A 14,517-nucleotide genomic window follows, 5' to 3' on the forward strand; every position below is an offset into this window, starting at 1 on the left:
ATGGGGCGGAAGCCGACGATGGGCCACTTTCAACTGATAAACATTCGCAACGGAGTCAAAATAAACATATCATCGGCGTTTGTATTTAATATACAAAGGCTGCCTTCCGTAATCATCATTATAAAGCCATACATATGCATCAATTTGACTTAAGATTTTGGCCAAGCTGGGTTGCCTGACTCCTGTGCTTACCCCTACGTTCCCGATTGTTCGGCTAGGCGGTAAAGGGAGCACCTCTGTGATTGTTACTACCGGGTCATCCGAGTTAGTACCTCAGACTGGGTGAAGCCGAAAGCTAGCAATCTTAAAGGATCACATTGGTCGGCAGTGACGGAAGAAAAATTTGGTTCATTAATACCATAGAGTTCGGGAACTTTCGCCGAACTAAATCCTCAATATTTTCCTCCCACATTGATCGGAGGTGAGTTTTCATGATCATGATAAGCATGACGACCCAAAGAAAGGAACCGATAGCGGGACTATTTTCTTTGGAAGATGTTTCTTACGTTAAAACGTAATATAACATATCTCTCCGTGTACCTTTGTTTATAAAACCGTATGACCGGATTGCCTTGTTTGCCGTAAAACTTTGCCCTTATAACGGCTTTATAAAGTAGGACAAACACTCCCCAGCTACTGGCCGAGGAGGTTGAAGCCGATGGTCGGTCAACAAAGTTTTGTACAATGCAGATTTGAGCATTAATGATGAAAAGTACTTGGATACATAGAATCATTACACATAAAAATTGCGAGTAAAATCCATTTACTGCAATCCATCTTTTAAACCCCTTGGGGCCTACCTTGGCGAGCTCGGATTTCGACCAGCTCTAAACTCTTTTGAGAGATCTTTATTCTCTTTCCGAGAAGTTTGTGTTAAAACACAACAAAATTTTCTGCCAAACGGATATCGATCCTTAATTCGGCCACCCGTACCCACATTAAGGCTCGGGGGCTACTGGGCTTTGCGCTCATTATTTACAAATATTAAAGGGGCACATCGATCCCCTAATCTGGTGTTGCCACCCGACCAGTGTCTCGGGGGCTACTGCATTGCCTATTCAATGCAGAAAATTCAAAGTGCTTAGTGTTCGACATAACCGAACTACGGACAAGCGCGTCTTCGGACGACAATAAGTACCATATGGGACTTATCCGGCATCAAGCTGATATATCACGGCGACTTCTCACGACCCTCTCTCAGGGGCCCGTCCGCCGATCACTATTACCTCTAATATATTACACTGCGTTTCTATTCCTATGTATGCTGCCGAGCTAGGAGTTGATCCTCAGGCCGATTTCACGACCTGGGTCTCAGGGGCTACCAGGATCAGCAGTTTTATGTTTTCCTTCAGGTGCATCTCGGATTTTAGGCCGATAGACACCTTGAGGGCTACTGGCAATACATTTCGTCAGCAAATAAATTTATACGCATCGGAAATAAAATCCGCAAACAATCAGCCCATGACCGAGGTGCTGAGCCACCTCAGAAGCAGTTCGGCATGTAGCTAGGATGCAATTGGCTGGCTCCTTAGAGGGCATTTCCGGCATTAAGCTCGGCTAAACTCCTTCAACTTTTTTGAACCAAGGAGATCTATGACACCTCGGATACAATACGGCGTTGGGGCTTGGACGTAGTCCGGCGTTGGAGCTCGGATATAGTCCGGCGGTGGAGTTTGGATACATTCTGGTGTTGGAGCTCGGAAGTGGTCCGGCGTTGGTGCTCGGCTGCAAAAGATACCTCGAATGCAGTCCGGCGTTTGAGCTCGGACGCAAGAGGACACTGCCGCCCGGGAACAACTTCAAACCCGAGGTGTGGCATAAAAATAACAAGGCATTGATAAAGGCCGGAAACTTAGAGGGGCTCCTCGGATACCCGACGTATAAACTCTTTGGATGCACTTCGGCGATCCTCAAGATTGAAGATGAGAAGATTTGTTGAACCAGTTTTCAAGACCGACGACCGAAGATGAAGAATAGTTCGGAGGAATCAAGGAGCGTCCCCAACTTGAAGACCGGTTCAGGGGGCTACTGACGGTGTCCTGGACTAGGGGGTACTCACCATGTCATCTCTCGATCAGTTGGATTGGGCCGAGGACCCCCATGGCCGTATACTCATGGGCCAGTTCGACAGCCCCTGCCGCATACAAGGAAGACTCCACAAGACTTGGTGCCCAAGACAAGGACTCTCCTAAACCCTAGGCCTCCGGTGTCTTATATAAACCGAGGCCAGGATAGTCAAGAGATAGGTCATATTCATTACTATAATCTCGTGGTAGACATATGTACTCTGTACTATCCCCCATATGAAAACAATCAAAAGCAGCATGTAGGGTATTATCTCATCAAGAGAGCCCGAAGCTGGGTAAACCCCGTGTCCATGTTACCATCGCTCCAAGACGCCTAGCTTAGGACCCCTACTACAAGATACGCCGGATATTGAACCGACAACAGCCACCGCGAGCCTCAACGCTCATTGGACCGCACACATCAGTATGTATGATTTCCAATAAGTTGGTTGCTTGCTCCATTGTTCCAGAGAACGGAGTCTTGGTCATTTTGCCCATGAGGCATGGTTCGCACGTGTCAAATGATTCATAATCAAGAGACTCCAAAAGTCCATCTGCATGGAGTTTCTTCATGCGTTTGACATCAATGTGACCAACGCGGCCGTGCCACAAGTATGTGGGACTATCATTATCAACCTTACATCTTTTGGCATTCACACTATGAATATGTGTAACATCACGTTCGAGATTCAATAAGAATAAACCATTGACCAGCGGGGCATGACCATAAAACATATCTCTCATATAAATAGAACAACCATTATTCTCAGATTTAAATGAGTAGCCATCTCACATTAAACGAGATCCAGATACAATGTTCATGCTCAAAGCTGGCACTAAATAACAATTATTGAGGTTTAAAACTAATCCCATAGGTAAATGTAGAGGTAGCGTGCCGACGGCGATCACATCGACCTTGGAACCATTCCCGACGTGCATCGTCACCTCGTCCTTCGCCAGCCTCCGCTTATTCCGCAGCTCCTATTTTGAGTTACAAATTTGAGCAACTGCACCGGTATCAAATACCCAGGAGCTACTACGAGTGCTGGTAAGGTACACATCAATAACATGTATATCATATATACCTTTGGTATTGCCGGCCTTCTTATCCGCTAAGTACTTGGGGCAGTTCCGCTTCCAGTGACCATTTCCCTTGCAATAAAAGCACTGAGTCTCGGGCTTGGGTCCATTCTTTGGCTTCTTCCCGGCAACTGATTTACTGGGCGCGGTAACTCCCTTGCCATCCTTCTTGAAGTTCTTCTTACCCTTGCCCTTCTTGAAACTAGTGGTTTTATTCACCATCAACACTTGATGTTCCTTTTTGATCTCCACCTCTGCTGATTTCAGCATTGAATATAACTCATGAATGGACTTCTCCATCCCTTGCATATTGTAGTTCATCACAAAGCTCTTGTAGCTAGGTGGAAGTGACTGGAGGATCCTGTCAATGACCGAGTCATCTGGAAGATTAACTCCCAGCTGAGACAAGCGGTTGTGCAACCCAGACATTTTGAGTATGTGCTCGCTGACAGAACTGTTTTCCTCCATCTTACAACTGTAGAACTTGTCGGAGACTTCATATCTCTCGACCCGGGCATGAGCTTGGAAAACCATTTTCAGCTCTTGGAACATCTCATATGCTCCGTGTTGCTCAATACGCTTTTGGAGCCCCGGTTCTAAGCTGTAAAGCATGCCGCACTGAACCAGGGAGTAATCATCACTACGCGACTGCCAGGCGTTCATAACGTCTTGAGTTGCTGGGAAAATGGGTGCTTCACCTAGAGATGCTTCAAGGACATATGCTTTCTTGGCAGCTATGAGGATGATCCTCAAGTTACGGACCCAGTCCGTATAGTTGCTACCATCGTCTTTCAGCTTGGTTTTCTCTAGGAACGCGTTGAAGTTGAGCGCAACATTAGCATGGGCCATTTGATCTACAAGACATATTGTAAAGATTTTTAGACTAAGTTCATGATAATTAAGTTCATCTAATCAAATTATTTAATGAACTCCCACTCAGATAGACATCCCTCTAGTCATCTAAGTGATACATGATCCGAATCGACTAGGCCGTGTCCGATCATCACGTGAGACGGACTAGTCATCAACGGTGAACATCTCCATGTTGATCGTATGTACTATACGACTCATGTTCGACGTTTTGGTCTCTCGTGTTCCGAGGCCATGTCTGTACATGCTAGACTCGTCAAGTCAACCTAAGTGTTTTGCATGTGTAAATCTGGCTTACACCCGTTGTATTCGAACGTTAGAATCTATCACACCCGATCATCACGTGGTGCTTCGAAACAACGAACCTTCGCAACGGTGCATAGTTAGGGGGAACACTTCCTTGAAATTTTAGTGAGGGATCATCTTATTTAAGCTACCGTCGTTCTAAGCAAATAAGATGTAAAAACATGATAAACATGACATAAAATCAAATAGTGACATGATATGGCCAATATCATTTTGCTCCTTTTGATCTCCATCTTCGGGGCGCCATGATCATCATCGTCACCGGCATGACACCATGATCTCCATCATCGTGTCTTCATGAAGTTGTCTCGCCAATTGTTACTTCTACTACTATGGCTAACGGTTAGCAATAAAGTAAAGTAATTACATGGCGTTTTCATTGACACGCAGGTCATACAATAAATTAAGACAACTCCTATGGCTCCTGCCGGTTGTCATACTCATCGACATGCAAGCCGTGATTCCTATTACAAGAACATGATCGATCTCATACATCACATATATCATTCATCACATCCTTTTGGCCATATCACATCACACGACATATGCTGCAAGAACAAGTTAGACGTCCTCTAATTGTTGTTGCAAGTTTTTACGTGGCTGCTATAGGTTTCTAGCAAGAACGTTTCTTACCTACGCCAAAACCACAACGTGATATGCCAATTTTGATTTACCCTTCACAAGGACCCTTTTCATCGAATCCGATCCGACTAAAGTAGGAGAGACAGACACCCGCTAACCACCTTATGCAACTAGTGCATGTCAGTCGGTGGAACCTGTCTCACGTAAGCGTACGTGTAAGGTCGGTCCGGGCCGCTTCATCCCACGATGCCGCCGAATCAAGATAAGACTAGTAACGGCAAGTAAATTGACAAAATCGACGCCCACAACAACTTGTGTTCTACTTGTGCATAGAAACTACGCATAGACCTAGCTCATGATGCCACTATTGGGGATCGTTGCAGAAATCAAAAAAATTCTACGCATCACCAAGATCAATCTATGGAGAGACTAGCAACGAGAGAGAGGGGAGTACATCTTCATACCCTTGAAGATCGTGATGCGGAACCGTTGCAAGAACGCGGTTGGTGGAGTCGTACACGCAGCGATTCAGATCGCGGTCGATTCCGATCTAAGCGCCGAACAACGGCGCCTCCGCGTTCAACACACGTGCAGACCGGTGACGTCTCCCGCGCCTTGATCCAGCAAGGAGGAGGGAGAGGTTGGGGAAGACAACTCCAGCAGCAGCACGACGGTGTGGTGGTGGTGGAGCAGCGTGGTTCTCCAGCAGGGCTTCGCCAAGCACTACGAGAGACGAGGAGGTGGAGAGGTAGGGCTGCGCCAAGAGAGAGAGAGAGACGTTCGTGTATGGCAGCACCAAAACCCCCACTATATATAGGAGGAGGGGAGTGGGGTGCGCCCCCTCTAGGGTTCCCACCCTAGGGGGGCAGCCCTAGATGGGATGGAGGGGCGGCCAAGAGGGGGGAGGGGGCGCGCCCTAGGGTGGGCCTCAGGCCCATCTGCGCCTAGGGTTTTCCCCCTCTCCCATCTTCTGCGCCTTGGGCCTTGGTGGGAGGTGCACCAGCCCACTCAGTGGCTGGTCCATTCCCACTCTTGCCCATGCACGCCTCCGGGGCAGGTGGCCCCTCCCGGTGGACCCCCGGAACCCTTCCGGTGGTCCCGGTACATTACCAGTGATGCCCGGAACACTTCCGGTGTCCAAATCCTCACTTCCTATATATATCATTCTTTACCTCCGAACCATTCCGGAACTCCTCGGGACGTCCCGGATCTCATCCGAGACTCCGAACAACATTCGGTAACCACGTACATACTTTCCCTATAACCCTAGCGTCATCGAACCTTAAGTGTGTAGACCCTACGGGTTCGGGAACCATGCAGACATGACCGAGACATCTCTCCGGCCAATAACCAACATCGGGATCTGGATACCCATGTTGGCTCCCACATGTTCCACGATGATCTCATCGGATGAACCACGATGTCGGGGATTCAATCAATCCCGTACACAATTCCATTTGTCTACCGGTATGATACTTGCCCGAGATTCGATCGTCGGTATCCCTATACCTTGTTCAATCTCGTTACCGGCAAGTCTCTTTACTCGTTCGTAACACATCATCCCGTGATCAACTCCTTGGTCACATTGAGCTCATTATGATGATGTCGTACTGAGTGGGCCCAGAGATACCTCTCCGTCACACGGAGTGACAAATCCCAGTCTCGATTCGTGCCAACCCAACAGACACTTTCGGAGATACCCGTAGTGTGCCTTTATAGCCACCCAGTTATGTTGTGACGTTTAGCACACCCAAAGCATTCCTACGGTATCCGGGAGTTGCACAATCTCATGGTCTAAGGAAATGATACTTGACATTAGAAAAGCTTTAGCAGACGAACTACACGATCTTGTGTTATGCTTAGGATTGGGTCTTGTCCATCACATCATTCTCCTAATGATGTGATCCCGTTATCAACGACATCCAATGTCCATGGTCAGGAAACCGTAACCATCTATTGATCAACGATCTAGTCAACTAGAGGCTCACTAGGGACATGTTGTGGTCTATGTATTCACACATGTATTACGATTTCCAGATAACACAATTATAGCATTAACAATAGACAATTATCATGAACAAGGAAATATAATAATAACCACTTTATTATTTCCTCTAGGACATATTTCCAACAGAACTCACATATATTCATGAAAACATAATAGGTTGAGATCTGAAATCATGGCACTCGGGCCCTAGTGACAAGAATTAAGCATAGCAAAGTCATAGCAACATCAATCTCAGAACATAATGGTACTAGGGATCAAACCCTAACAAAACTAACTTGATTACATGATAAATCTCATCCAACCCATCACCGTCCAGCAAGCCTACAATGGAATTACTCACGCACGGCGGTGAGCATCATGAAATTGGTGATGGAGGATGGTTGATGATGACGACGGCGACGGATTCCCCTCTCCGGAGCCCCGAGCGGACTCCAGATCAGCCCTCCCGAGTGAGATTAGGTCTTGGTGGCGGCTCCGTATCGTAAAACGTGATGAATCCTTCTCTCTGATTTTTTTCTCCCCAAACGTGAATATATAGAGTTGGAGTTGACGTTGGTGGATCCTCAGGGGGCCCACAAGGCAGGGGGCGCGCCCCATGGGGTGGGCGCGCCCTCCACCCTCGTGGACAGGGTGTGGGCCCCCTTGTGTTGATTCTTTCGCCAGTATTTTTATTAATTCCAAAAATATTATCTGTGAAGTTTCAGGTCATTCCGAGAACTTTTATTTCTGCACAAAGATAACACCATGGCAATTCTGCTGAAAACAGCGTCAGTCCGGGTTAGTTCCATTCAAATCATGGAAGTTAGAGTCCAAAACAAGGGCAAAAGTGTTTGGAAAAGTAGATACGATGGAGACGTGTCACCTACTGGCGAGCAATGAAAAGCCGCGGCGAGGTGGGTCGGCGCCGGGGCGGATGAAAGCAAAGAACCGACATCGTCTCGAAGGCTACTCCATGCTCTACTCCGACTACTTCACCGACGCTCCACTGCACGGCGACAAAACATTTCGGCATCGTTATCGGATGAGCCGAAAGCTTTTCCTCAGGATTGTGAATTCCATCCGGGAGTTCGACAGCTACTTCAAGTGCAAGAAGGATTGCACCGACAAACTTGGATTCACCTCGATCCAGAAGTGCATGACAACGATGAGGATGCTTGCATACGGAGCTCCCGGTGATTCACTCGACGACTATGGGCGCATGACCGAGTCCACCATCATTGAGTGTTTCTACAAGTTCTGTCGGGCACTGGTGGTAGTGTTTGGACCGCAATACTTGCGAACACCCAATGCGGAATACACTGCTCGGATCCTAGCACAGAATGCAGCAAGAGGATTTCCTGGGATGCTCGGAAGCATCGACCGCATGCATTGGAAATGGAAGAACTACCCATTTGCTTGGCAGGGGATGTACAAAGGCGCCAAAGGCGGTTGCAGTGTGGTACTTGAGGCGGTGGCCACACAGGACCTCTGGATTTGGCACTCCTTCTTTGGTATGCCAGGAACTCACAATGACATCAACGTGCTGCAGTGCTCCCTGTCTTTGCCAAGCTTGTTGAAGGTCATTCTCCTCCGGTGAACTTCGAGGTCAATGGGCGGCACTACAACAAGGGGTACTACCTAGCTGATGGCATCTATCCGAGATGGTCTACATTTGTGAAGACTATCTCAAACACTATGCCAGGAGGCAAGAAGTCCCACTTTGCCAAGGTGCAGGAGGCTTGCAGGAAGGATGTCGAGCGGGCATTTGGTGTGCTCCAATCTCGATTTGCTGTTGTCCGGTACCCTGCTCAGACCTGGTCGAAAGATCAAATGTGGGAGATCATGACTTGCTGTGTCATCTTGCACAACATGATCATCGAGAGCGAGCAGGAAGAGCCAGTGTTTGACACTGAACCATACTACAGGCAGGGTGCTCTAGCCAAAGTTGATCACCAGCTACCGGCAACCTAGACTGCCTACCTCAATATGCGTCAGGAGATCCGAGACCCACAGGTGCATCATCAACTGCAGCAGGATCTGGTGGAGCACCTATGGAGGCTCAAGGGCGATGCCGGGCTCGACGTGTGATGAAATATGAGTTTTTATTTGTTGAACTATATAATTTATATTGAATTATTTGTTGTTGGACTATTTTGTTGAACTATTTGAATTTCTGTGATGAACCATGTGATAAAAAAAATATTTATATTGAGAATTCAACGCCGAGCCACGACGAACCACGCCGAATATGGGCCGGTTCTCGTCCATATGGGGCCTTTATTCGTCGAAAGTGGGCCGAAAATTGGGCCAATATCGGCGCCTGGGGCGACGGCTGAATGCCTAATCGCCCCAGTGCGGATTGTACGGCCGGCTCACCGCCGGACAGCGATTTTGATGCCTCTTTGGGGGCCAACGGCTGGAGATGCTCTCACTCCACCGCACTAGCCTTTCCCCGTTCTCCTATCCACTCCTCTCCTGGCTACTCCTCGGGCCAACAGCAGCCGTCGACGGGGAGCGCAACTCGCCTTGTGGCACGGCGGAGCAGGCGGCCGAACAGCCGAAGGATGAGGAAGCTGGTGGAGGCGCGTTGTGACGGCAGCGGTGCGTGGTGGCTGGCCGAGGACGATGAAGCGAGCGGAGGCGGCGACTCCCAGTCCCAAGCCAGCGCGGATCAGCGGGGCTCCGACGCCGTGGGAGTTCGTCGTGGACGCCAACGGGGAGCCTGAGGATATGGCTCAGACGGAGGTGGCGCGGCGCGAGCACTCGGCAGCTGGGGCACGGCGCGGATGCAGCTGCGTGGTTGCGCCTGGAGTGCGAGGAAGCGGGCGGGGCAGCGGCGCTGAGGCCCGCTAGACTCTGGTGGATGTGGCCTTGGTCGCCGCCGTCCGCTGGTCTCTTCGTTCAGCGAATCGACGCCGGATTTGTAGGGTCCAACGGTGCGGGGTGGCTCTGTTGACCTTGCGCAAGGACGGCGCGCGTGGGGAAGACAACCACCATGGCCAACCTAGTGGCATCCCTGGGGCTCGGCAATCACGATGCGTTTCGAACTTCGCGGGCCGTGATGAGGCGGCCGTCGGCGCCAGAGGTCGACTCCCCTGGTCAACGTCTCCTTCCTAGAAGGTATGCATCTACTGTTGCCTCTACTCTGCTAACACTATCCTTACATGGAAACCTGCATAAATCATGCTTATTAAGACTAAATTGTGAGTGTTGCTTTACTGGACAGAAGAGGAGATTATTCTTCAGAGAATTATGGCGTTTCTTTTGGTTTGTAACCATCATCAATAACACATGGGCAACTATTCAGTAATCTGTGTACCTTACACTACTTCCTCCTGTTTGCACTGATGTGTGGATTCCTCAAATTTTGAAGCAGCCTGAATGTTACCATCAGATTCTAATTCACTTTGGCATGTCTCAAATTCTGTTATATTTTTTGCTAGCTGATTTCTGAGTCAAGTTGTGATAAATTAGCTAGCTTAGCTATGTACTGAAGTTAGTAGTTCAGTTTGGTGTGTACCCGAGGTTCTGCTTAAAATAGTTACCATTGTATTAGACATATATTTGACATCTTATTTAGCAAGATATTCCTCGAGAATAGACACAGTTTCCATCTTGTCAACTACAACTCCGACGTACGTTTTTTGCCTCCAAAATCGCCATGTCTCACTATACATTTTTTCTTAAATTTGCCCTCTAACTATAAAACTTTTCTTAAATTTTCCTGGAAGATGGCAAATATACTCATCGAATCATTGCAAATTTTAGTTCTCGTATCATGGAAAATTCATTGCTTTCTTGCCATGGCAACTTTTGATTTTTGGATCATGGCGCGTTTTTACTGTTTTCTACCATGACATTTTTTTTGGTAGACCATGGCAACTAATCTTATACTTTTTTCCATGCAAACATCAAACATTTAGTTAATTGATCATGGCAAATTTAGTTAACACATCATAACAAACACTCTTCCTGGAAGATGGCCAATATAGTTATCGTATCATGGCAAATTTAGTTCTGAGATCATGGCTAATTCATTGCTTTCTTGCCATGGCAACATTTGATTTTTTTAAATTGTCGTTGTAATTCTTTAAATTGTCAAAAACAACAAAAAATGACGAATATTGCCATGGCAAGTTTTACTAATTATTTCACCTTTATTAACATGGCGAATTTACCTAAATCGCCATGACAACTTTTTAACTTTTATTGCCATGGGAAATTTACCTTTTATTAACATGGCAAATTTATCTAAATCCCCATGGCAATATCTAAGTTTTATTGCCATGGCAAGTTTTTACTATTTATTTGATCTTTGTTAACATGGCAAATTTACCTAAATCCTCATGGCAACATCAAACTTTTATTGCCATGGCAAGTTTTACTATTTATTTGCCATGGCAATAAAAGTTTTAATCCCCATGGCAAGTTTTACTATTTATGTTTGCCATGGCAAATTTACCTAAATCCCCATGACAATATTAAACTTTTCTTGCCATGCCAAATTTATTTCAAGTACCATGGCAAATTTAATTCAAATACCATGCAAATTTTCTTTTTTTGGTATCATGGCCAAATTTACTTCTTTATTGCCATGTCAACTTTACCATGTCTCTTTTGTTTCAATTACCATGTCTTTTTTTCCTATCATGCCCATTTTTTTTACTTTCTGATGCCATGTCAAATTCCATCGTCTTCTTTTTTCATGGGACCATGGCTCATTTTCCTTTTGTGAAACATGGCAATTAGCACCAAAAAATATATGGTACACTTTGTTTTCTGTTCTACATAATGGCAATATTCAATCCACATTTTTTGTTTGTCTTCCATCTATATAGTAAAACGTCGTGCCAATAAATTCAACTTTTTTTGCCATTGCAATTTTCCGTTTATTGGCATGGCTATTTTTAGCTAAATCGCATGGCCATTTTTAACTTTTATTGCCATGGCATTTGTTAATCTTATTTTGCCATGACAATTTTTACAATTTTTTCCATGGCTAAATTACCCATATGTACATAGAAAATATTTAACTATTATTCCCATGGCAATTTTTACTCTTTTATTTGCCATGGAACTTTCGCATTTATATGCAATGGCAAAATTACCAATATTTCCATGTCAAATTTAATTAAATCGCCTTGGCAATTTTTGACTTTTATTGCCATGGCATTTTTTACTCTTTATTTTTTCCATGGCAATTTATATTTATTTTCCATGGCTAAATTTCCTATATCGACATGGCAACATGGCAAAATACGCTTACACCTCTTTTTCTAGGGATTTATACATACAATGCAAGTTGCCATGACTTTTTCATGCCATTGCATAAAGAAATATCTTTATGTCCATGACAAAATATGTTTTGTTAAAGACGAATGGCATTTTTTGGTTTGCATCACTGGGATTTTCTGGTCTCAAATTTCCCCTTTTTTGTTGTAATTTTTTCCATGGCATGGCAAAGTCTGGGCTCTCTTTCACAGCTTAAAAAATGTTTTTTAGTCGCAGTACGAAGTGGGTCATCCTGGGCTTTTCATTTCTTTTTTTATTAGTCACAACAGAGAGGCCTGTACGGGAGGGACGCTGGGTGTTCGGGCTGGACTCCTCTCGTCCCGAAATGTTTTGTTCGATCGATACCTAGCTTCGCCCGAACAAGTCGTTCGGTCTGGGGGTCTCCCAGACCGAACGTCAGCGCCATATTGGGGTCCTTTTTTTGACCCTCATAAGTGACACATGTGTGACACGAACTTATGGCAATTTTGAATTTTTTTATGGCAAATTTAGTGATGTGAGAGCAACTCTAATACGTCTCCAACGTATCTATAAATTTTTAATTGCTCCATGCTATATTATCTTCTGTTTTAGATATTATTGGGCTTTATTATTCATTTTTATATTATTTTTGAAACTAACCTATTAACCGGAGGCCCAGCCCAGAATTGCTGTTTTTTGCCTATTTCAGGGTTTCGCAGAAAAAGAATATCAAACGGAGTCCAAACGGAATGAAACCTTCGGGAACGTGATTTTCGAAACGAACATGATCCAGAGGACTTAGACCCTACGTCAAGAAATCAAGCAGTAGGCCACGACGTAGGGGGGCGCGCCCTCCACCCTCGTGGGCCCCACGTTGCTCCATCGACGTACTCATTCCTCCTATATATACCTACGTATCCCCAAACGATCAGGAGTCAAAAACCTAATTCCACCGCCGCAACCTTCTGTACCCACAAGATCCCATCTTGGGGCCTGTTCCGGAGCTCCGCCGGAGGGGGCATCCATCATGGAGGGCTTCTACATCAACACCATAGCCTCTCCGATGAAGTGTGAGTAGTTTACCTTAGACCTTCGGGTCCATAGTTATTACCTAGATGGCTTCTTCTCTCTTTTTGGATCTCAATACAATGTTCTCCCCCTCTCTCGTGGAGATTTATTCGATGTACTTTTCTTTTGCGGTGTGTTTGTTGAAACCGATGAATCGTGGGTGGGTTTATGATCAAGTTTATCTATGAACAATATTTGAATCTTCTGAATTATTTTATGTAAGATTGGTTATCTTTGCAAGTCTCTTCGAATTATCAGTTTGGTTTGGCCTACTAGATTGATTTTTCTTGCAATGGAAGAAGTGCTTAGCTTTGGGTTCAATCTTGCGGTGTCCTTTCCTAGTGACAGTAGGGGCAGCAAGGCACGTATTGTATTGTTGCCATCGAGGATAACAAGATGGGTTTTTTATCATATTGCATGAATTTATCTCTCTACCTCATGTCATCTTGCTTAAAGCGTTATTCTGTTCTTATGAACTTAATAACTCTAGATGCATGCTGGATAGCGGTCGATGTGTGGAGTAATAGTAGTAGATGTAGGTAGGAGTCGGTCTACTTGTCTCGAACGTGATGCCTATATACATGATCATACCTAGATATTCTCATAACTATGCTCAATTATGTCAATTGCTCAACAGTAATTTGTTCACCCACCGTAAAATACTTATGCTCTTGAGAGAAGCCACTAGTGAAACCTATGGCCCTCAGGTCTATTTTCTATCATATTAATCTTCCAACACTTAGTTGTTTCCGTTGCTTTTTACTTTGTTTCTATTTTACTTTGCATCTTTATCACAAAAATACCAAAAATATTATCCTATCATATCTATCAGATCTCACTCTCGTAAGTGACCGTGTAGGGATTGACAACCCCTTATTGCGTTGGTTGCGAGGATTTTTTTGTGTAGGTGCGAGGGACTTGCGTGTAGCCTCCTACTGGATTGATACCTTGGTTCTCAAAAACTGAGGGAAATACTTACGCTACTTTGCTGCATCACCCTTTCCTCTTCAAGGGAAAACCAACGCAGTGCTCAAGAGGTAGCAAGAAGGATTTCTGGCGCCGTTGCTGGGGAGGTCTACGCAAAAGTCAACATACCAAGTACCCATCACAAACCCTTATCTCCCGCATTACATTATTTGCCATTTGCCTCTTGTTTTCCTCTCCCCCACTTCACCGTTGCCGTTTTATTCGCCCTCTCTTTTCCGTTCGCCTTCTTCTTTCGTTTTTGCCCCTTGCTCTTTCTGCCATTATGTCTGAAATTGGGGAAATTATTGTCGATATGGACAATAATAATATCATGGAAAA

The 14,517-nt window shown here is 45.5% G+C and overlaps 1 long non-coding RNA gene across 1 annotated transcript; it reads left to right on the forward strand.

Annotated features, from left to right (window-relative positions):
• Nucleotides 1-9,321: 9,321 nt before the first annotated feature.
• On the forward strand, nucleotides 9,322-10,511 carry LOC123493781 (uncharacterized). The gene is made up of 2 exons (XR_006662926.2): nucleotides 9,322-10,011; nucleotides 10,118-10,511. It is a non-coding gene; the product is annotated as an uncharacterized lncRNA (long non-coding RNA).
• Nucleotides 10,512-14,517: the final 4,006 nt, after the last annotated feature.

The sequence above is a fragment of the Aegilops tauschii genome, chromosome 4, assembly GCF_002575655.3.
Source record: "Aegilops tauschii subsp. strangulata cultivar AL8/78 chromosome 4, Aet v6.0, whole genome shotgun sequence".
Lineage (NCBI taxonomy): Eukaryota > Viridiplantae > Streptophyta > Magnoliopsida > Poales > Poaceae > Aegilops > Aegilops tauschii.